At 44.5% G+C, this 23,742-nt stretch overlaps 1 protein-coding gene across 3 annotated transcripts in view; it reads right to left on the bottom strand.

Moving 5' to 3' along the window:
- LOC130576646 (USP6 N-terminal-like protein) overlaps positions 1–23,742 on the bottom strand; it is a 75,211-nt gene that overhangs the window by 43,760 nt on the left and 7,709 nt on the right. For 2 of the 3 annotated variants that reach the window (XM_057371459.1, XM_057371461.1), the window contains exon 2: positions 19,971–20,052. The gene's annotated coding sequence lies outside the window, so the exon portion shown is untranslated. Of the gene's footprint in view, positions 1–18,465; positions 18,488–19,970; positions 20,053–23,742 lie in introns of those variants that run through there. The other variant, XM_057371462.1, reaches the window with a different exon arrangement.

The following is a 23,742-nucleotide window of genomic DNA, read 5'->3' on the forward strand; positions in this document are numbered from 1 at the left end:
GTGAGTTTATAGGGCAACTTTTTCTCTGTCCATCTGTGCCGGTTTGCGTCCGCCACTGGCCACGCAGGAGCCAGCCGGGACCCGCGTCACAGCGTCGTCTGCCAATGGGACTGCAGCCGCCGGGGAATCACCGCACCCCGCACCAGCCCTGCCCGGCCGGGAGCCAACAGCGCCCCTGCCAATGGGACTGTAACTGCACCWAAGGGGAGGGTGTGTCTGTGTGAGGCTGTCACTGAGTTTGTGGCTGGGTTGGTTGTTGCTATTGTTATTGTTACTTGTTTCACCTTGTTATACATATTAGTAAAAACTGTTATTCCCTTTTGCCCATATTCTTGCCCCAAATCCCCATGATTTTCAAAGCTATAATAATTCGGAGGGAAGGGGGGTCATATCCACTACTCCAAGGGGKGTTCTTGCCTTCATTGGCAAGCACCTGTCTTTCAAACCAAGATGTAAGTTTAGGATGTCTTCCTGCTCTCAGATAACAGATCAAGATTACAGAAATAAAGTTTAAAAAAGAAATCACGTGAAAGGCTCCATCCTGTTCAAAGGAATACAATAAGTTTCCTGTGCCCTAAAGACCATAACATCACACTCGATTACTATCCTATCTTACTCCTAAGTCCCACAGAGCCAGTTTGGCCATATGAGAGCAAAATGAGCTCTGCCTTGCCTTATTTCTCATTAAACTGCTAACTACACATGGCAGTGGCTGTATAAGAGGCAAGCCAAGTTAATTTTCATTATCCTTTACTTGGACCAACACTATGAAATTTGAGTAAAAAATAATAAAAAAAAAACAGGAAGGAAAAAAGCGAATGGAACAGAATAATCAGCCTAAACCTCTTACAGACAGAAAAGGAATACATCCAAGCCTGAACTGAGGTTCACATATCCCACACTAGACAGACCTCTCTGTATGATGCCTTTAGTTATCAAAACCTGCCATCTGCACTCCTGAGAAAGCCAGGAAAGGGAGGAAATGTTAGTTTGCCCCTATATGCTCAACGCTGCACTGCTGCAGGCAACTTGGTGCTGCTCTGACCTTGGTGAGCTGGCAGACCCCAGGGACCCTGTCCTGTGAGACCACCTGCCTGCCCTCACTTCCAGCTGTGCAGTACACCTGCCTTTAGCATACTTCTGGTACTAAGGTCCACAAACAAAAAAGCTTTCCCAGCCAGCAGATTCTCTGTAAACCTTAAAGCATTGAACGCAGATTCTTACAGAGCAACAAGTTCCCTTAATGCAGATGTCAAGTCAAACACAGCCTGGACGTAGATGCACAGTGCTTGAYGGCATCCAGACTTTGCAGCTGATGGTATCTTCAAAGGAACAAGTCCAGACAGTCCCTAAGTGCTTGGGTTTGCAGCCCTCTCTTCCTCCAGTGGGTGTCCCAGCCACCAYTCTGCCATACCCCTCCAGAGCTGGAATGCAGCACCCACCTTGGAGCAGACCAGACTGTGGTTTGCAGGGAAGACTGTGGGAAGGGATGGATGCATTTCTCCCTGTTTTCATGGGGAAAGTGCTTCCTTTAAAATCAGGCTGCAGAGAACATGAGGCAGATGTGCCTTTCCAGAGGAAGAGGCACAGACTTAAAGCATTGGTTAGCTGAAGATTGCAACCCTGCCTCCACTGAAATGAAGGGGAATGCTGCTAATGAATTTACAACGTAACTCAGATTTTTATTGGTCTTCCTAAGGATCCACTTRGCTAGAACCAGTCTGCAAATTATATAGTAACTAGAGGCTTTAAAAGCCTTTCAAGAAAATGCAATAAAATAAATAAGAATCAGCTGGGCATGTTCTGTCTGACAACTCATTTTTTTYCCCATGCAGTACATTGCTATATGGAGAGAGGAGGTATGAATCAACCCATTTTGGCAGCCCAGGAGAAGCCAGGATGCATCACTGCTCCAATACATGGGGAACAYCCTCCAGAAGGCTTTGTTTACCCAGCGGGAGCCAATGCAATCCCTACACAAAGCCTGTAAGTACATTTAAGGCTCAAAAGTAATCTGAAACAGGTCCATTCTCCCCTCCTACTCCATAAATACAATCCAAATTGGGTCATCTCCTAACAATAAATGAATGATACTCACTTAAGCCTCCGCTACACTGCTGACATAATCTAGGTCCTTTCATTCTCCTTGTACTGCAAGTACTAAAGATGCTTTTGTACATCCTCTAAAGTACTCCATTTAAAAAACCATGGTAACTAGGGCACCACATTCAGCTGCTCTTGGAAAGAAAAGCCATTCCCCTTCCCTCTCAATAGACTCTTAGGAGGCTTGGACAGAAAAACATTGCCCAATTCAAAACTCAGCTCCACCAGGGTGGCTGGAGTTGGGTGCTGGGGATAGGGGTGAGCACAGTTACTGGGTATGACTTGGGTCTGTGGTGTGACAAACACCAGCAATAGCACGGCATTTGGAGAAAGAGAGCCATTACCTGTGTCCTGCATCTAAACAGCACCCAAAAATCCCATTTTAAGTCCCCAAGTGTGACAGCACAACTGGAGCATTCAATAGGTAAAACATATTTTCTTTAAAAGCTCCTGAGTGTGCCTAAATATCTCAGGTTTGTTTTAAGGGATGACAGGATAATTCAGTTTCAGTACTTTAGTATGAAAAGGACTAGAGGAACCACGAAGCAAGTTTTTCTGTTATTTTTGCATGGCAGTAAAAGTTTAAGGGGTTTTGCTATTGTTTTATTTCTTGCTCATTCCAATTGCCTTAGAACTGTGAACTTTCCTGCATGGCAGCTTTTGAAGTTTGCCTGCTGGTATCAGCATCCTCCTGCTTTCTGAAATGGAAACATTCAGAGGTGTGGGCACAGAGATCAGATGGAAAGAGTAAGGCAGCTCCCACTAAAAAAAGCCATTTACTAGGAAAAAAACCCACCATCATAAAAAAGGGACATTTGTCTAAAATGGAAGGTTCATTATTTGTATTTTAAAAAAGAAAAATATTCATTTAAAAAAAACACTAACAACAACAAACCAGCAAAAAAACCTCACATGGAGTAGCACCACAAAGTCTAACAACTTTAACATGACCTAACTGTTTCAYTATTCCTTATATACAATTTTAGCAGACTTTTTCCAAATCCCACTATATACTGTTATGGAACCACATTCCAAGATTTAAGATTTTAAAAATAGAAGCCTTTAACCACAACATCTGCAAAAGTACCTTAAACAAACCCCAAGAAAAACTCTTCAAGTCCTATCCTGTTATGGAGGGCATTCCCCAATTGATGCACAGAAGCACTTTGAGCCTCTTTGTAGCAAGCAGCATCAGATTCATGACAGCATTGCTGGACTCTAACAAAATTCATGTTTGAATTCTGTTTGAAAGAGATACAAACTTGGGAGAAAAAGGGAAGTTTTAAAGAGCACATTCTTAAACAGGCAAACTGAGGCATTCAATGATTAGCCAGTTCCTCAAACAGCAAAAAATGTATTTCTTCTGGCTAACACACTGTCATCTTTGCTAACACAGGCTGTCATGGTGAGAGACATGAGAGGGTGAACTGAGGATAAGCGCAGCAGTTATCCTTGAATTCCTGACTCTGCTCCTCACACCATCCACCGTTACATTTTAGGAGGAAAACGGGAAACAACTTATAAAGGAAAACAAGACAACAGTGTGGGGAAGTAACTCTCAACCAGATAGGTCAGCCTAGCTCATGTGGGACATGGAGCCATAAAACCAGGTACCAGCACACATGGCTGCCTTGAGAGACATACAGAGAATAAAGATGTTCGCAGGCTAAAAAACTGTGCTCTTCTTTCTGAATATAAGGGCATAATATTAAAAAGACTATTACAACTTCTGTAACCAACAAAGATTAAAGCTAAAATAACAGGGGGCTTGCATGAGATGCCCCAATTATTATAATTTCAACAAATAAGTAGGTTTTTTAGCTGGTGCTTAGCATTGTTTTKTTGCTATTTTTCTTGAGACTGCAAGAGCACTCTCCTCCTGTAAGAGCACTTACAGGGATATAACCTACCACTCCGGGTATTGCTCTGGCAGGCTTCTGCTCATTTAGGCTTTTGAAGGCAGAAATTTATTATGGGAATTAATGCAAAGAATTAACTCTGGAGCCTTCTGGTCCCTGCCACCTCTCCTAGGATGAGTACGGCAGCTCCTGGCTGCACTCCCTCAGCTCCACCATGGATGAGACAACTGGGAAATCTGCTCACAGTCAAGTTTATGAATGTTTCAGTAACTACATCCTCCTTCAAGTAGTTGCCCAAAAGCTTACCCAAGCCCGGGCCTTCTGCCACACCATCCGGCTGCTCTAACTAATGAGCTCCTTTGTTTGTAAACCCATGCCTTGACAGACACTCTCTGCTACGTGGGCACAGAACGCTCACACAAAAACAGATGCTCCCTGCTCCCAAGGCTTCTCCCTCCCCTGCACCTTTGGGAACAGCAGCCCCTTGATTTCAGATTGACAAAGGCTGGCACTCTGCAGGTTCTGCTCCAGCAGGAAAGSAGAGGTTCAGGACTACGTTCTCCAATAGCATTTTTTTCTGCTTTGCAAAGCCTGACTGTGCCAAGTTTCATCTCACTGWGGAAAGGACATATGGACATACCAAGTCCCACCAAAGTTTAGCTCCCAGGACCACTGATGTCAACTACTCTGTGGCAAGTCACCTTGTTTAATGCATAATGTCTGTCACCTTTGGTCCAGGCTCTGCTCCGACCTTCAGGGGAAGCACATGTCCACGGCATGACTCTACCAGAACAGCAGACTTTTGGTGTTATGCTGCCACAAGGTTCTTCAGTAGCACAAAAGACCAAAGAAAACTACTTACATTTGGAGCAAGAGACAGAGAAGTCTGCAATGCTTTGTTGTGACATAGGGGAAAACACCAACCAAATGCTTTTTGGAGTGCAGACGACAGCTGCCTGGTTCTGCTGCTGCTATTCCTAAGGAAACATCAGTCACATTCTGGTCACAGGTGAAGAACAAAATCCACATGCACAGTGAATGCAAATCTCATGGGAAACTATGACAGGTACTGCGAGATCACCCAAGAAGCAGGAGGAGAGAGAATGTCCCTGATCTGATCAGGCAGGCAGCTATTTCCTCTGCTCTGGCCATCATCAATTAGTCATCTTAGTGTCTGAGAGCCCTTGCCATGGACAAAGGCCCTTCTCAATCTGATACAGCAACAACTACCAGAAAAAATGGGAGAATTTCAAGGAAATTCCATTGGAAAGAGAAATCAAGATACACGGGAAAAGTTTCACAAAACCAGTCACCACACAGTTTCGACTCTATTGCTGCTGATGGATCTCCAATCCTCCAACATGAATCACAGAGAAAACACAGCTTAGAAGAGAAGTAGAGATCTGTAAGMTTAATTTCTGGCCTGCTCCCTTCATCAGTCACCTGGAGAAGAGCTGGCAAAGCTTTCTCTTTGCCTCCAAAGTCCATATCGAGCAATACCTCTATATGCACAATACAGAAATCCACAGACATCAAAATATAAATCTTTGCTGTGGGAGATCAGAAAAACCCACAGACAACACAGAAAATTAAGCTGCTGTTAAGTGTACTACCTATTGCGGAGCATGGTGATCAATTTGCTGGATGCACCATTATTTCCATCAAGAYATCTCAAATGGTGCTCTTGTATAGGAACCTATGAGCTGGGTTTTGGATGTGCTGGATTTTTCTATGGGCATGGACATCAACTCTGGAAAATTTTAGGAAATGGGTCTGGTTATTTTCTTATCACAGCATTGGAAAACTGAAACAAGTTCATTTATAGCTTTCAGTACTTTAAACTAAGTGAATAAATGGAGAGAGCAGCCAACTTCTGTCTTCATCTAGATGAATTGCAGAGATCATGCTGTTAGCTAAAATCTCTTTCACTTCATTTCTGGCTGGARGGACAGACAGTGCAAAGGAGTGTCCAGTTACAGAATGGAAACACTGATAAATTGCCTAATGTTTCAGCAAGAAAATAAATGCAAGACGTGCAGCAAAAATGCTGCTGACTAAGGGATGTGGGCATCTTTCCGAATTCCTTCTTTCTCTTTGGTATGGTCAATAACTCTTCCAGCTAGAATCACAGGATGCTTTTGCAGCTAAGTCTGCCATTACTCTATTTTCCCTTCAATTAGAAGGTCAGTTCTAATCCTCTTCAAAGCATCCACAAAGCATTWGCCTAAATTCAGACTCCTGACCAGCATGGACAAGGCAAACAGTGGATAATCATGAAATATTAAGCTGTGGGTGTCACAAAAAAAGTAAGAAAGAAAACAACCTGCAGAAGCCACTGGTGTCATGCAAACCATGTTACGAGCAAAGAACTCCAGTCAAAGGCCATGAGACAGCAGGAAAAAAAAAAAAAAAAGTCAACCAGAAGGAGGAAACACTTCTTCCAAGTGACCCACAGTTGTGCTGCGGCATGTTCTGCTACTCAGAGCGAGTTATAGAAAGTGCCTGCAAAGTAACATGGAAATTGCAGGAGAACAACATGGGTGCAGCTGTTAAACCTARAGACTCATCCTCTTCCCTGAGGATCCACTCTGGTTGTCACCAGGGGAGAGGATGCTGGYCAACCCGGACCTTAGATGGAGACAGTAAGGCAGGTCTTCCCCTCTTAAACTGCCACACATGGGCATTACAGCAAAACTGGGAGAGGTTTGGGCTCCAGCATTCACCTTAAGAGATTGTCTCTGAGAGAKTTCTGAAATATGCATAGACCAAGAGGGGATCACAGATTCTTTCTGCTATTCTTGTAGTGAACAACCACCACCGACTCTTTCCTGGGCAGAGGATTCAGACGCAAAATGTCGTTTTTTCYGGTGCAGAGACCCAGGCAGTGAGACACAGCACCACGTCCCGTTTTCTCCACAGTGCGTCACTCTGAAACAGAAACTGCAAGTGTTCAAGCAGACAAGAACAAGTGCAGCAAGCCTTCATCAAGCAAAAGGTAGCTCAAACTCCAGGACTGAGATCCTCAATGAGTGGCACAAAATTTATCCAGCATCTAAAACTATCAGCATATTAGAAAAGACACACACTCTCATGATTAATGAACCGCAAACTTTACAGAGGAAATCTGAGAGCAAGAGGCATCTCCATCTACTTGGACATCCCTGCCACACAGACCACTGCAATCTTAGATGTTGCAACWAGCAGATCGTGCTTACAAAAGTCTTGCACCACCAGACATTACAAACTTCCAGGAAGACACAGCAGGATCACCTCTCTACACCACAGCTTTCCCACACACAGCAAATCTTCCCAAAGCCAGTAATTGTTGGATGATGCTGGAAGGCTGTGAAAATCATTGCACTCACTAGAAAGGGGAAGGCAGTGCTGTGCCATACTGCTGAACAGGAGTTTTAAGCCACTTTACTCCTGCACTTCTCCTCAGGCAGCTGAAAGACCAGGGCACTGTTTTCAAGCTGTTCCAGTATTTCACTAAAACCTGGCACAAATAAACCTGCCAGGGTGACTTTGGGTGTGTTTTTCCTCTGAAACAAAAATATCTCCCATTAACAGTGGAACATTCATGGCAGGGAGGAAGCTGATCCATTCCACTCTAAGGCTGCTCTGTCAGAAGATGYATGAAGGCAGCCAAGGTCCAGGAAATAGCTTAATGGCTCACACAGAGGACACCTCCATCTCCTGTGAACCAGGAACATATCCAAAACCAGTAACACAGAGAAGAGATCATTCTCCTTGTGGCAACCAACCCTCCAGAACAACTAACAACGAAATCAAACAGGTCTCTTCTTCTTTAGGTTGTTTAGCCACTTCCGCTTTGAGAGASGAAATCATAAGGGCTTTATGCAGATTGTTCAACTTGTCCTCCAAGCCACAGCAGCTTGTCAGCATTCTGCTTAGATGTCAGAAACTGCATGTACACATAAAAGGAAGTATTTGCTCACTGCTGTAGCTGCTTTCCAACCAGGCTGACAAAATCGTCCTGTTTCTTGGTGCTCCTCCTGTGCTTCCCATCCTAGGCAGCTGCTTCAAGCATTCGTGCGCACTGTGAGCGCACAGGTACTCTCACATGAGGTCAACAAGGAGCCAAGACTTTTAAGGTACTAAAATGATAGCTTACCAAAATTTTATGAGGATTCTCTCACCAGTTGCTTGTTAAATACAAAACAGATCTCTGGACACTGCAAACAGTAATAATGGGAGTGATGATCACAATTAGAAACTGTGGGCCAGTCATCTCTCACTCCTCAGAGAGGTGCAGATAAGCAACGTGGCACAGCCCCGGGGCTGGCAGGGACCACTCAGTAAAGGGGTGTGAAACCCTTTGCTACTGGAAAGGTGCACACAGAAACATGTTATGCTTCAGGGCCAACAAATCCCTCGACTGCAAAGGTTAAAACCAGGACATCCCATCAATGGGGTCTGTGCATTCATGGTCCCCCAGCTGTGAGAAAATGAGAGCTGACAGCAGTGCCAATACAAGCAGTCTGTCCTCTCTCCTGTTCACTAGGTTTATGTGCCGACAATGCAGCCTGTGGGCACATTATACTCCCTCTTTGTATTTGGCATCCAGCTAAAACAACCCTTCCTCTTCTTTCTTCTCTCACCTCGAACCATTTGGGCTTCTGGCAACTAAGACAGTAACCAGAAGTGATAGTCCTCCTGCTCACGTGCTTGCAGGGACACATCCTCAATCCAGCATTACAAGTTCTAAGTAATAAAAGCACTAACCTAAGCATCACTGCCTTGTGTCARACTTTCAAATGAACCAACCCACCTCAGCCTGAAGCTAAATTTCCTGCAGACCAGRGCTCCTATATGCTGCCATGGAGAGATGCTCATTCAGAGTGGCCAAGCAAGTGCCTCAGCACACCATAAACTGGTGCCATACTCTGCTTTACTATGCAAGATCAAAATAGAGGCCAATACTATAATAGAGGAACAAAGTTTCCTCCCTTCCTCCCTCCTTCCCTTCCCTTCCCTTCCCTTCCCTTCCCTTCCCTTCCCTTCCCTTCCCTTCCCTTCCCTTCCCACAGTCTCACTGCACAAAGACACAGTGAACAGAACCAGAGCTGCCATGAAGAGGCACATCTCAACTCTTCTAAACAGAGCAAGATCAGTGTCTTGACTTTCCTGCATCCTAGCTCAGCATCATCAGCCACTTTCCATCACTCAGCCTGCTTTTGCCTAGGAYAGCACTGTAGAAACATATGCATCACCATCAGACTATTATAAAGTGCCTGCCATCTCCAAGCTCCAGATTCCTGGCCAAAGTAGCAAGTCCTTGGAAGTCTCTGATGACTTGTTTTTTCCTCCCTCACCTATATCAGTTCATCTGAATAGCAGATGCTTCCTTTGTTAGTTTTGGTTTCTGTTTTGTTCGGAGGTTTGCCTGCTTTTCTTACTTGAGCTGCTCTTAACAAAAAGCCCAGCTCCCGGCATGRCGTGACCTGTGCATTAGAAGGGCTGGCAGATTGCTCTTTTTTGATCTGCTAATACAGCTGATTTTTTTCCTCTTCATTTCCAGGGAAGGGGAATAGCTCAGCCCCCAGGAAAGAGACACAGCAATTACATTTACCTCAGACCAGCAGAGCATTTTAGTGCAGAGCTTGCACTGAATGGTGCCCTCCAGCATCTGTTCTGTAGACAAGAGCACACCAGGGGACAAGCTTACCAAACAGTGAAAACTGACAGCTCTTCACCTCTTTGCTGCAAAGGGTGTCCCAAAAATCCTCTCAAGAATATCCAATAAGCCTCTCTTTCCTAGCTACTTTGATAAACTGCAGTTCCAGATATGGAAGGAAAACAGTACATAACTGAAATTAATCCAAAGACTTCTCTTCTTTAGGRTCACATTTCCACCAAAAAGGAGGCAATTGCCCAGTTTGCAGATCAATGCAGCTTTATAGAGTTCTCAGTAAACACAATMATTGTGACTTTTTTAGTTCAGTCCCATATCTAATTCTTCATTAGATATATTCACAGTTAGGTATAAATATGAAGTTACATTTACAAGTGARGCTTTACACAGGTACAAATTCACACAGCGAGTTCTTAAAAATAAATTAATCATATTTTCATATGTGCAACAGCAACTATTAAAAAAGTATTAGGCATCTTTTATCTGGTCTAGTGGACAGTGTTCGTGCCCATGGCAGGGGAGTTGGAYGAGATGATCTTTAAGGTCTCTTCCAATCCAAAYCMCTCTGATTCTGTGATCTAAATTATTAACACCAAGTCTGTTTTGCCATGCATCATCMTTGCAGCTTTAGCAATGTGGTTMGGAACAGCATGGGATTATTTTATCATGGATACAAACGTGATGAGGGAGGAAGTACAGAAGAACATAAGTGCCTTGCACCTTTGCACAWGCCAAACTGGAAGGACAGAACTAAAGTGACCCTTCGTTGTATAAGAGTTGTTTTAGCTAGGCTAATACACCACTATCATTACCTCAACAGCATAATTAATGAGTTATGGCAAGATTATAATACCAGGCTCTTTAAAAGGCGTGCCAGCTGCCAACCCTATCTGTATCATTTTGCATGATAAAGTGTGCCAAGCCTGATACTCTGCTCAAGCAATGGAAAAAACAGATTTTCGGGCAGATCCCCAGGACAAACACTTGCAAGCAGACACAGCAGCTGGTTTTTCCACAGACACTGAGACGAGTAGGCTCRCAGGCTTTTCCATACCAGACATACAAAGTCCCTTGACTCAAAGAGAGTTTAATTCAAAGGGTTTCCATCAGGAAGGCAGGAGTCTCTTTCACAACATGCCCTGCCAAACCTCCAAAGCGAGAAAGTTCAAGCAAGATGCATAGTCCAAGGATTTTTTTTTCCCTTTACATTTTTTGTTTTGTTTGGGTTTTTTTTTACAATTAACATACCAATAGCCTAAGCATCAAGCCACTATATTCTCTCTCAACCCAACACTAAACAAATATTCAAGAGAGCTTTGTAGTTGAGGTAAAGGATAAGTAATTTAAACACAACCCAGCCTATCTGGAGGGCTTTTAATATACCAGGCAAGAAGAGTGAGAGAGAAAACACTGCAGCATGGAAATATCTACTGATCCTCTTGCCTTGGAGGCCTGAAGGAAATCTCCCTTTCAGTGGCAGAAAGAGAAGGACATGGCAATTTCACTCAGAAATAATATTCAAAATATCAAATATGAGTCCTTCTGAAAATTACATTTTTTAACTGCCTCTAGTTCTAACCAGGATTTTCCAGGACGGCCATAATCAACTTCTTACCTTATTGTACTTTTGGCATTTTTATGTAATGGTGACTACGCCTACTTAAGGGATGCTGCAGTGCCAGGGTTGGGTCCTTCAGTAAATTACCCCTTAATTTAACCTATACATAAAGCCTTCTCAAGACTGAACACCAGTACTTTTGGCTGGTATCTGAAAACAGCCAAAGGAACAGTTGTTTCAAGCAACTTTAAGTGAAACTAGATTAAAGAAGGAAAGAAAGCACATCTTTTCCTATGGAAATAAAAGTCATCACCATGCTTGGAGTATTATTCCAGGTCAATATAAGCAAACAGAGTTTAGAAGAAAATAGTTTTCTTCATACTTCAACATTGTTTTGAAGTTAAGTAATTATTATCCCTCCATACCTATCACCAGTCTCCTCAGAGGGGCTGAAACAGCAAGGCATGACTTGAAAAGAGGACAGASGCTGAAATGAGGACACAAGCTCCTCTGCTCTGAGACCAACCCATCACCAGCAAGCACACACTGCCATCCCGCCACAAAACCCAACCAAGAAAAAGCATCTCCCCAAAAAAGCCAAACGTTTTAATTGCAATTAAAAAGACTTGAGCTTGCAGTTTATACACATGAACTCAGAAGTGATACTCTGAGAAATGTTCTTCTTTTGTGGTTTCTCTAACAGCATCATCATTACATCATTAAAGGAGAGAAACTAATTCGTTCAACATGCATTCAGCCTTTAGTCTCTTAATCCAAACACTTCTCTGGGGCTGTTTGAATAGTCAGATGACATGGAGGCTGCTTTGACTAGAAAACGCAACACTGGTTTCTTCCATGTGGATTTCATTGCAAAATTCTGTTGTTATACTAGGTGGGGAAAAAAAAAGCTGATTTCAAATGATAAAAGAAAACAAGGATTTGAGAAAAGGTTATCAATTCTACATGTGTCCCATTCTCTCCCTCTACCCTGTCCTTTTTCCCCCTATCTTACAAGGCAGGATAGCCAAGGAGGACATTGTTTGTCAGAACCTATCCAACTTGGCAGGTGTGCTGCAACAAATATTGGGATTGCATGCTCAAACAGTCACCACTCAGGAAACCTATCTCCTGAGCATCAGATCACACACTGCAAATGCTACAAGGTCATGGTAACGAGTGGCAGCTGAGAAGATCGTAGTGACTTGCTGTGGTTGGTGGCTCACATCCTGTCCCTGAGCTGGCTCACCACAGCTCTCTCACTGGTAGATCAGAAGACTCCCAATACCCAACAGGCCAGAAGACCTTTGTGCCCCCTCGACAAGATCAGTGATTGTTAGCAGACAGGGGAAGAAGTCAGACATATCCTAGGAAACATTACTGCTATGCCACAAGTACCATCTACCCGGGCTGATGTAACCCAAAGCTGTTGCAGCGGAAGGCAGAAAGCCCAAAAATGCAAATAAACCCCCCCATCTCAAATAAACAATATTTAGTTCCATAAAAAACTGAGTGGACAAATTCTTTATTGCAACTCATTTTAAAGTAGGGAAGCAAGCTTAAGTGTTTGCACAGCCAGATCATCATGCTCTGAACAAACCAAGGGAGGTTTGCAGATGTACACCATGATGACCACAGGGTTCAGCTTCTGAGTGCAATGTAGGTAAAGAGACACTTTGGTGCAAAGCTGTGTCATGGCTGGTAAACACTTATGCATAAAAATCCTATTAATAACTTGTTATTTCTGTAGGGAACTGGGGAGTTTAAAAATATGCACTGGTCTGGAAGAGTGAAAAAGATTTAACATGTGGCATGTTCTGTAGAAACCAGTGGTAGCAGGGTTTATGTCATTAGAAATGTTTCAACAAGTCAACTCCCACAAAGTTATGATGTCCTGTTCAAAGGTGAACCCAGGACAATCTTAACTGAAACCCRTCCAAATCCAAGGAAAAGCTACTCAAGAATCCCATTTTCAGAAACTCAAATGGCTTTCCTGCCTGAAACTTTGAATATGAGGCCTTCTTTAACAGGAGAGAAATATTTTCTGCGAAGTGACCCAAATGACTCCAGAAGCATTTAGGAGACTGCTTTAGTCGAAGCCAAAAGGGGAAAAAAAGCCCATAAAAGTGAAAGACAATGTGAACAGTGCTGAGCTATTCATTCAAAAATGAAAGCTGCCTTCTGAGAGAAAAGGGGAAATGCCCACCACAATAGCTWTGGAAAACACTGCCCAAAACCCTCAGGAAAAGAATAAAAAAAKGAAAACATACTTTCAGAAATCAAGAATGATAAAAGTAACACAGAAGAGTTACAGCAATTGTGTGCTACGAAATAAAGACCAGAAAGAAAATCACTATGGTTGAGCTATTCATCCCAGCTCCCATAAGCCTGGTTTTCACCCAGTTTAATCAAGACTCCATTTAGTAGAAAACTGGCACAGGGGTTTAGGTAGCTGCAGGCACTTGCAGCCACTGATCCTCCCCACTCCAATGCTCTCATAGCTTTCACCTGGATGTGGGACAAGTGCAGTCACCACACCTGGGCTGCTGGCACCATGCCAGGGCAAAAAAAAACAAGGATTACTTGCCAGTCCTTTAAAAAACCCTCTTTGATTTAGATGCAACCTGCTAAATGCCTGGGGGACTGCACTTCTCCTTGGTGTGCTCCTCACCATGCAAACCTCCATGGAGGTTTGGAAACACRTAGGCTGATGTTGACTATCAGCACCTTCAAAGGCTGTACATATGCCCAGCCCTGCCCTCCTGAAGAAGCCTTTGACAATCTTCTYTCCTCTCAAAGTATGATCACTGAGGCCCCAAAATCAGCTGTCCTAGAATTATTTTTTTTTTTAAGAAATGCATATTTCAGGAATGAGTTAATACACTTGTAAGCAGTAGCCACCTCCTTGTACCGGCATCTTTCCAGCCTTCCAAAGCCTACCACCAGCCCTGCCACAGCAATTTTGTAGGGTTACATGAATAAAGAAAGAAATGGACAGCAAGCCACAGTTCTAGAAACCTACCAGAAATCTTTGCCATTTCAGGTTGCTACTTTCACCTTTTTTCTCAGTCTCATCCCCTGCTGGTTGGGGACCCTCCAGCATCCTCTCCAGGGCACTTGGAGATTGAAGTCCAACCACAGCTGCACAATGGCCAGCTGTGAGTTAACTCTGCTCCTTTTCTCCAGCAAAAAGGCCAGGAGCAATGCAAGACCACTCAGGTTTTATGGACTGGGCCATCTACAGTATCCTGGATCCCAGCAARGCGTCTCAAGCAGGAGGCTGTAACTTGAGTTTCATAAATCACCGGCACACCAAACCAACGTTTTCCAGCAATGCTATTGTCCTCCTCTCCTTCTCCTCTGCCACAATAYCTCAAAGACCTAGAAACATTTATTATTTATCAATCCAGCAATTCTGAGAGCTACTCAGGAGGCAAAAACACYCCAACCCTTATCAGGTGAGACCAGCAGGAACTCCAAAGAAGAGCACTAGCATTTGTCTGGAAAAAGTGGAACCACTCAGACAGTCTCAAACAAGGAACAAAACATAGCCAAAACCACCCTTAATGAAAGTTGTCCCYTTTCTCTGAGGAAAACAAGCAAGTGAACTACATGGAAACTCAGCCAAAAAGAAAAAGCAACACAATCCCTTGTGAATTGATAAAATATGAGATAGTCTGCATTCCCAGCCTAGAGAGAAGCAGAATATCCTTACTGCTTAGCTTCTTTCTAATTCTGCGATTTGTTTTTTTGGCAAGCCTGGGTTTCACCTGAGGGTAATGCAAAAAGGAACATAAAAAATCCCAACATGAATGACAACTGAAGAGCAACCATCTGTGTGGGCGTCTCTCTTTCCAAACAAAACTTGGAGTGAAAAGGGTTTTCCAATATGCCAGCCAAAAAAAGGGAAACTTAATCAAGAATCACAGTGGGATCCGCCTGGAGAGTATGCTGCATGCAAGTACCAGGGCTAAAACCATTCCCCCTTCCCACTACCTGCAGTCCTCCCAGATGTCCATCTGTCCACGGTTCCTTATCTTCCCTTTTMCAAAGTGCAGTGAAAGCTGCTGGGGAAGACACAATGTATGGCAAGYAATTACAGAGCAAAGCATAGCAGAAGCACCTCTGGGGATAAGCAGCAATTCAGGCAGTGACCAAACACTGACCTTCCATAAGCACTGCATGAGGTCTCTGCCTGTGAAACCGAGCTAAGGACATGGCAGGGCACAGTTGTGCTGAGAGGTCTGGGTGAGCACAAGCTACTGAATGCTCACAGAACTACTCACCTTCACTAAACAAAGGTTTTCAAAACAGCAATCTGAAGTCAGCTCTGTTCTTTRTTGCAGGTAGCCCAGAGACTGCCAGAATTTCCACTGCTGCACCCTCCCATGCAGATGTGGATTCCAGCATTCAGCCACAGATATGGCAGCTCCTCACCTGCCCCAGTACCTGGGGCTGGAGGCTGCCAGCCAAGTGCAGCTCTGAGCCTGCTCAAAACGCAGCACATTTGCAAGGCACAGGATCAAGCTAGAGCAGATGGAATGTCAAATTAGACTGCTCAGCCTCCAGTTTATATGCACCTTTGGGCCAAGCCAGGACAGCAATTTTCACAGTATCCTTGCCAGCAGATTACAACATATGCCCACATACTTTAAGCATAGTTCAATGATATCAGCAAAAATTCCCTGATAGAAAAAATATTTTCTCAGAGTACTCAAAACTTGAGATGGACTCTCCTCCTCCATGCACTCACCCGYCTGGAACAAAATGCTCCTTGCCTTAACCTGAGGGTCAGAAGAAAAGCTGACCCAGGGATGCCCCGAGATTCCTGCTCATTTTGTAGCAAGCCGCTGTAAGAGGAAATTGAGCTGAATATTGACATGCTTAAGGCCATTTAAAGCAGAGACAGGCTTTCCTAACATATCAGCGTTCTGCCAGCCTCAGACGGCAAGAGACAGAGAGGAAGAGAAATGCTTTTGGAGAGAAAGCACTAATAAGATAGGAGTTCCCCTGAAATTATTAGCAATGTAAGGAAAAAACACAAAACCCAACCACCCACAAACTTTCCCCAAGGAAAAGCTTCGAACTTATGAAGTCTCTACATCCACAGACCATCAGATGCATGGGGCCAACTGCTGCATCAACACCGGGGTACAGAAGATCATCTGCATCCCACATGGATAGTGTATTTGCAAAAAAACAGGAAGTCCCCAGGGAACTATGGAAAATTAAATAGATAAAACAATCCTGATTTACCAGCTAATACAGATTATTTTTCAGCTAATACCCATTATTTTTAACAGAAATATAATAACAGGTCTTAGGAAAACATAAGCCCCCTCCCCCATGGAGAGAAGAGTGTCATTTTGGCACTTATTTTTTCCTAGTCTTTTCAGGAAGCTTGGCAGGAAATGGTGGAGACTTCCTCCACTGCCTAAATTCTTTTATCGGGTTAAATTAGATTAATTCCTTCAGGAAGGTTACTGTTCTAGGCAGTTGATGAGTGCTCCTACCTTGAKTCTCATGATGCTTGTACCCCAATGACTGAAACAGCATTTAAAATTTTGTTTCRCCTCCAGCTCTTTCACCAAAGTACACGTCCGTTACCTGCAGGTATCATATACCCACTTGGACCAAATGTAGAATATACCTAAATTCCTAGTGTTACTTCCTCTCTTTTTCTGGATTCCAAACATTCAGAAGAAAATTGGAACTGAAGGATTTCTCCTTGTTTTCGTAATGGAACCATGACAGAGCTGCTGTGCAATTGTCTGCTACGGGGGGGGGGGNGGGGGGGGAAATGAGAAAGCAAATGGCAGGAGTTAACCTGCAGCAGAAAACAAATCATTTACATGCCCACATGTGGAATCAATTGTCATTTTTTAATAGGATTAAGTACCAAGGCTTTGAACACAGTCATCCACTCTCTGGTGTCATCCTTAGACGTCTGGTGCTTGCAGCACTATCAGCTAATGGTAACAAAGATGACTCTATAAAAGGAATGTGAAAACATTCAAGATGCAAGACCATGAAGAAAACATCCCTGCATCCCAGAAAGGTTGCTGCTTATGTGAGAAACCAGTGCAAGACCTAGAATGGTTAGAAGCAGCTGGTGAAAGCAATGAGGCATGCGAAGACATGGTTTGTCCCTGGAGCAGCAGCTGGGGAAGAGAGGACGAGACAGCTGTAGCACTGCCCCAGGACATCCCATGTGCCACTCTATTAATTTCAGGATATCTGACAAGGGTAGGGATATCTGACATGGGCATGATACATCCTATATCATCAAAAAGCTTAACCTTTGGTGAGCCTCCAGTGACCCCAAATGCAAGTGCAACAGGACAGTGCAATGCATTGCAGRGACAGAATTTTCCCCATGGATGCTGTGGTTAAGGTGACTTTGCTAATTCACTGTTCTGGGTCAGGCCAAAAGGTTGGTGACATCARCCACCTGCCCCTGAGTGGCACTTCCCACCCACTGTTGGTTAACCTCTGTGGCAGCCATCGCAAGGAAAAGTAAGAGTAATGCAGGCTGAGTTATCCACTGCAGCACACACACACAATGCTGTTCTCAACTTGCATTACCCAACCCTTACGCTCTCGCAACAGTGTCCTAACTTATTTTTCATGTCAGGATTTAGCATTTCTGCTAGCTAATATAACATTTCCTCTCTCTTCCCCCAGTCTGAAGATTTGGCAAAATTGCTTCTTCTGCAAATCCCACTGCAAATGCTGAACTTTTGCCAGTTAGACAGGGGAAGTCTTGACTAAAAATAAACCTTGCCTCAGAAAATAGATCTCCTTCCAGTACAATGAAGTAGTGGGTAACACATACAGGCAGATCTGCCAGGAGAACACAGCCTCCAGATTTGCATAACAATCTCATCAAGCTCAATAGACAGCTGCAACTCCTTATCCCATCTTAACAAAAAACAAGGCRGGGGCAGAGGAGGGAAAGGAGAGAGGTAGGGTTGAGGGTGCTGAGATAAATCAACTTTCTACCTGTGGTGGCAGGAAGAGAAGTGCCACCAYCACCATTTGCCTGCATGCCCAGCAAACCAAGCTGGTCATAACCCATACGGGAGGGAGAGGATGGCACAGCACTGTCATGCATGGTCACAGCAGAAGGCCAAAGTTTGTTACGGGAAATTTGCTGCAATTCAGGCATGAGAAGAGAATAACCTGGGATATTGCCACCTGAGTCACCAGAAGTCTGGAACACTGACTCAGTGCTGGCTCCCCCGACTCAGACAGACCTGCAACAGCTTGTTCACAAATGGAGGCACTCCTACCTTTGCTGTTCCCCTTCTTATTGTGGTTCTCCCTTTAAGAAGAGGCCTTTTACACTAGAAAATTAATTGAAGAAAAGGAAAGCACAGGCAGTGCTCTACTAACCAGCTCTGCTTTCAGCTCCAAAGTGGAGGGCACGTCTGCTTGCAGGATGTGATAAATGCTGGGAAATACAGGAGAATTAGGTAGAAACAGCTCCACCCTGACTCCTACACCTCCAGCACATCTGCGGCACCACCCAGATAGTCCCGGATGAACCAGGTTTTCAAGAAAGATTTCTTTCCATAATAAATCCATTTCACTTTTTTAGGGACCAAGAAAGCTTTATGCAGCAAGTTATGATTATATCCTTATACAATCAAATAGGCCATTCAGGCAAGCCAAATGCAAGGCAATGCTAYTTTGATGAGATCCATCAAGGATGGACAATTTGCAGAAGGAGCTTTTGCTCTCTAAGCTCCTAGGGCAAGCTGAAGGTTCAAGTTCAGCATGCCAGGCCAATCCCTCTTTGTCCAYTAACACTCCCACAGAAGGATCATCCACCCGCTTTTCAGACCGCCCCAGAGCAACAACAGATGGCAAAATATTCCACTCCAATTCCAGTGGTTGCACACACACCTCTGATCAGCTGGGAACACAATTCCAGATAATATAATAGTAAACTGCAACCTGGCCCTGTTATTTTCCCCTCCTCAATGTAATGCAGAAATTGAAMTCAAGGTGCAAGCAGACCTGCTGATAGCACAGCAAGGGGCATCACCAAAAGCTTGTTTGGCATTGCAGGGACTTCAGCTAAGTCAGGCAATGCACTTGGAATGTCAAACAGTTGCAAAGAGCACGTATTAGATTTTTCATTTGAGCACTGATGCCTTAAAGCAACAACAAACCAAATAACTCAGGCAAAAGGATGCACAGGGCAGCGCAGGCGATGCACTACTCCACTGCTCCAGAGAGCAATCAGTGGCACAGCAGAGCAGTAATCATCCAGGGAGGAATAAGCTGCTACAGGCTGTTCTTGCCATACATTGAGAAAACAACAGCAGATTTGTTCATGGTTGGATACCAACATGCACACAGCTCCCCCCACCCCGCTCAGGACGCAGGCGGATGAACGCTACGGGGAGCTGCCAAAGGCCAGCTGAGCAGGAGGACGCAGCAGCCGCCTGCGCAGCCGCAAGCTCGGCTGGGATTCCCCAGCTGGTGCTCTGGGAAGGAAAAGGCAGTGCCCGTGCTAGCAAGGAGCAAGGCCTCCCAGGAGCTGCTCTGCAGCAATGCTGTTTTCCAGCCCTCTCCTCAGAGGGCTGTCAGCAAGGCTAAATGCAAACTTATCTTCTGCCTGGACGTTTTCACAAAACCTTTGGATGGAAAACATACCTACTCACTGCAGAACAGATATCACTCCTGCACCACAGGATCTATTCCATACCCATCAGGCAAACCCTGCACACATTTCACCCTTGGCCACATACAGCCCTTCTTCCCCTCAACAGGASCATGACAAACATACCTGTTTGGGGCATCAGCTTCTCCTACAGCACTGACAAGGAGCCAGAACACAATTCCCATCRGCATACAGGAACGGGCAAATCCTGTAAGCATTGGAGAGAACAGTAATTAGTGACATAAATAAAAGCTGGCTGATGAGAGGGAAGGATGTCAGAACAAAACAATCTCGCGAGAATCGGGGTGTTAAATCCCTGCCCTGAACACACTYCTGTCTAGCCCCGGCACCACAGCAGAGTTATATGGCATGAGGCTGTCAGCAGACTTCTCCAAAATCACAGATGGAAGCCAAAGTAAAAGGCAAGATGATGAGTCCCAAACCAAGGCTGTTCATCCAGTAAAGCCCCCTCAACAGCCAATGCMCTGAAGACCACATCTAAGAGCAGGGGCAGAAAAGAAGCTGGTAAATGGGTTGGAAGAGGTCACYAGCACAACACCCCTTCTGCTCTCTCTGAGATGCTGCTGAAGATCTGCTCCTGTGCAATTTCTTCTGGTTTGCAGAGGAGGCAAATCCCATGTGATGTCAGAGCCAGTCTGCTTCCATTTTTTTGGTCATCATCACTATTATTGATTCATTATTACAGTTTCATAATACAAATGGCTTAATCTTTTCCACTGCTTGCTATATAAATCTTTTGTACCTTAGTCACACAAAACACATTTAACCAGCACTGAGCAAGAGCTGTGACACCTCTGCGGGCTGCAAAAACTCACTTCGGGCATTTGAAGTGCCTGCTGCATGCCAAAGAAAAGATAGCAGAAATGTTTTACTGGAAACAAGTCTAAGCAGCCACAGGGAGATGTTTTTCTGATGACACAACTGAAGCAAAGGTCACCGCATCTAATGCAGTTTTACTTTTCCTGTCCTGTTCATGTAATTGTTTGGGGAYAGCAAGGAACATGGATGAGGGACCATTCTCAAACACACTGTAACATAGAGAGGATCTGGAAGCTGAGGGAGGTAAGGAAACAGAGTGAGAAAACTTCTCTAGTCAAAACATCAAACCAGCAAGACGAAGGTACAGAATCAGCCTGATGATGTCTCATGTATTTCCTGCCAACTGGACCTCATTACGTACTGTGAGCAAACRTATAAAGCATATCAGTTTACCTTGGACTGAGAGAAAACTACTTGCTTGCTTTCCCCAGCCTCTGCACGTGATTCAGAGACCTCAGTCATTGCCAGCTGGTATTTAAAGAACTGAGAAAAAGTGTAATCCATTCATAGTTTCCCCCACTCATTTTCCCCTTTCTCCTTTCCCATTATGGGAGAGCTGAAGACATTTCTAAAGATGAAAACAATGCTGAAAGCCACAAGTCCAAAGCACAGACCTTGGACTCCAGCCTCAATCACAAATTTTCCATCACACTGTTGCTCTACATTGGCCAAAACRCAAGAGTTATTTACTCCTGTTATGTACCTCTGGGAGGGTCTTCTTCTGTTCTTTTGAAGTCAGTAAATGAACAGTGTGCAGCAGTTCTACAAGGACAGAAACAACAGGACAAATCCAACCTGGCCAATAATCTTCAGCAGCAGCTTATATATAAAGGTATGGAAAGCAAAGAAATGCATACCTTAACTTCATATGGCTTTAATCTGAAGGGGGACTGCATTAGCTCTGTAGGACTTGATCTGCCCTGGTACTGTCCCATGCCTGCACCAGGGCTCAGCACCTGGGSAGTATCAACACAGCTGCAATGCAGATCACCTTTTCTTTCTTCCTCCTCCCGTTCCTTTTTCCTTTAACAATTTTCTCAACGCGATTCCTACTCTTAGACAATGCTGCAAAAACATCACTGGCAAAGTTCAAAATCCTCGCCTCGCCTCACAAGGCAAACAGAGATGCCTGAAGCTTCCTTAAGTGCTGCTGGATTTAATCAAAACCATATGAAGGTGGCCTGGCCTTGCCTTCCCCAAGCAACTGCAGCTCTCAGATGAAGTATTTTGTCTCACAGCAAACAAATGTGCCAGGGAATCAGACYGCCCAGCCTCCCTCTTGGTTCCCAAACTTCCTTCTTGCAGTGCCCAGCCGAGTCACTTGTCCCAGAACCGCTCCTCCCCAAGACACAACCAGGCTCCAGSCAATGTGGAGCATGGATGACACACTCATGACAGCCAAACCCCTTCCTGCTGCTCCAACCTGTCCATCAAAATATGCATTTCTCAGTGGTGCCACCCCAGCAGACCCTCTCTGTCCTTGGCTGAGACAAGATAACTCATTGCTTGTTGCAGACTGAAGCAGTACTGCACAAACACAATAACCTTTTACTTCAACTAATGCAGCAAACAAAGATTCACCAGAGCTTATAAACAGGTTATGAAGCAAGGCAGCAGAAGACTGAGTGATACCAGGTGGCTTCAAGGGAGAAGGAAACATCTCCAGAGCAGGAACGAAGAACACAAAAAAAAAAATGATGGGGCAGAGAAATAGGATGGTTCTGCATAGCAGGAATGGCCAGAAGTACCCCACACCAGAAGCAGGAGGGTGGCACTGGCCAAAAGAGCAGGCACATGACCTTGGAGGACCTACTAGAGCCYAAGCCTGATTGTGCAGCTTTGCTAATGCCCCTGTCACAAGCAGATACATAAAAGGGACCCTACTCTGAAGCCTAAATATGGAGATGAGGTGTTTCCTGACACCTCTGAAAAATAATTAAGTTTTCTTTAAGAGGCTTATGCTAATTTTCTCCCCCTGTCCTGTGATAATCTTACAAAATCAGCAATTTCCAGCTCAGACAAACAGCTRTGGCCTCCCCATAACCAACATCAAGGCCAAATGCATTGCTTTTAGGAGGAAGATGCACAACCCCATTGGACTCAGGTACATGTGATGAACTCCTCAGACTTCACCAGAAGAGGGCTGCCACAGTCGCTAGGCCCTGAGAAGTCATCCTCAAGGTGATAACACACTTGCAACAAGCATCTAATACAATGTCTTTTCAGCCTGAGAGGGTCAGGGTTTATACCAAGTCAGGAAGATAGACCTACCCCCAGGCTTATGGAGAACAGGATAGCAGAATCTGTCCCTTGCAGAGAGGCACTAACACATCAGGCCCTGATCTGCAGTGTAATTAAGCAGAGAAATCAAAAAAMCAGAGTCATTTGGRTTGGAAGGGACCTTTGAAAGATCATATAGTCCAACCCCTGGCCCTTCCACTAGACCAGGTTGCTCAAAGCCCCATCCAACCTGTCCTGGAATGTTTCCAAAGATGGGGCATCCACAACTTCTGGGGGCAACCTGTTCCAGAGCCTCACCACCCTCATCCCAGAAAAATTCTCCCTCGTATTCAATCTAATATTTTCCTTGATATGTTCAGCAGAAAGTTTTATTTAAAAGCWGCGCTCAAAGTCCTCCCAGAGGGAAGCCTTCCCTGTGTTAACTGGGTAGCCAAACCCTTGCAGGGTGTACATGAAGCCAGCAGTCAGCAGTGTCCCTCAAAGAACTCTACCAACATGTAGCCTCCCAGAAATATTAACACACTTGGCAATCCTTACTACTCCTTTACATGGAAGGAAACTGCAGCACAAGCAGGGTTCTACCAGGGGCTGCACTGCTGCCTTTCAGCAAGCCATGCCCACTCTCACATGCTCAGCAGCTTAACTGACCCAAAATTACCTTCTGCTGCCAAAACAGACAGTCCTGCATTTTCCCTCCTCCCCCTTCTACACATCTCTACCCTCAAGGTAGCAACCATTATTTGCTTGATCCAACTAGAAGCCATTTCAGAAATAAGAAAGTACAGGGGAAGGATTTCTGGCAGGAGAACAGCCTRAA

Source organism: Malurus melanocephalus, unplaced genomic scaffold, assembly GCF_030028575.1.
Source record: "Malurus melanocephalus ecotype Western Australia unplaced genomic scaffold, MMel_1.1 scaffold_147, whole genome shotgun sequence".
NCBI classification, from domain to species: Eukaryota; Metazoa; Chordata; class Aves; order Passeriformes; family Maluridae; genus Malurus; species Malurus melanocephalus.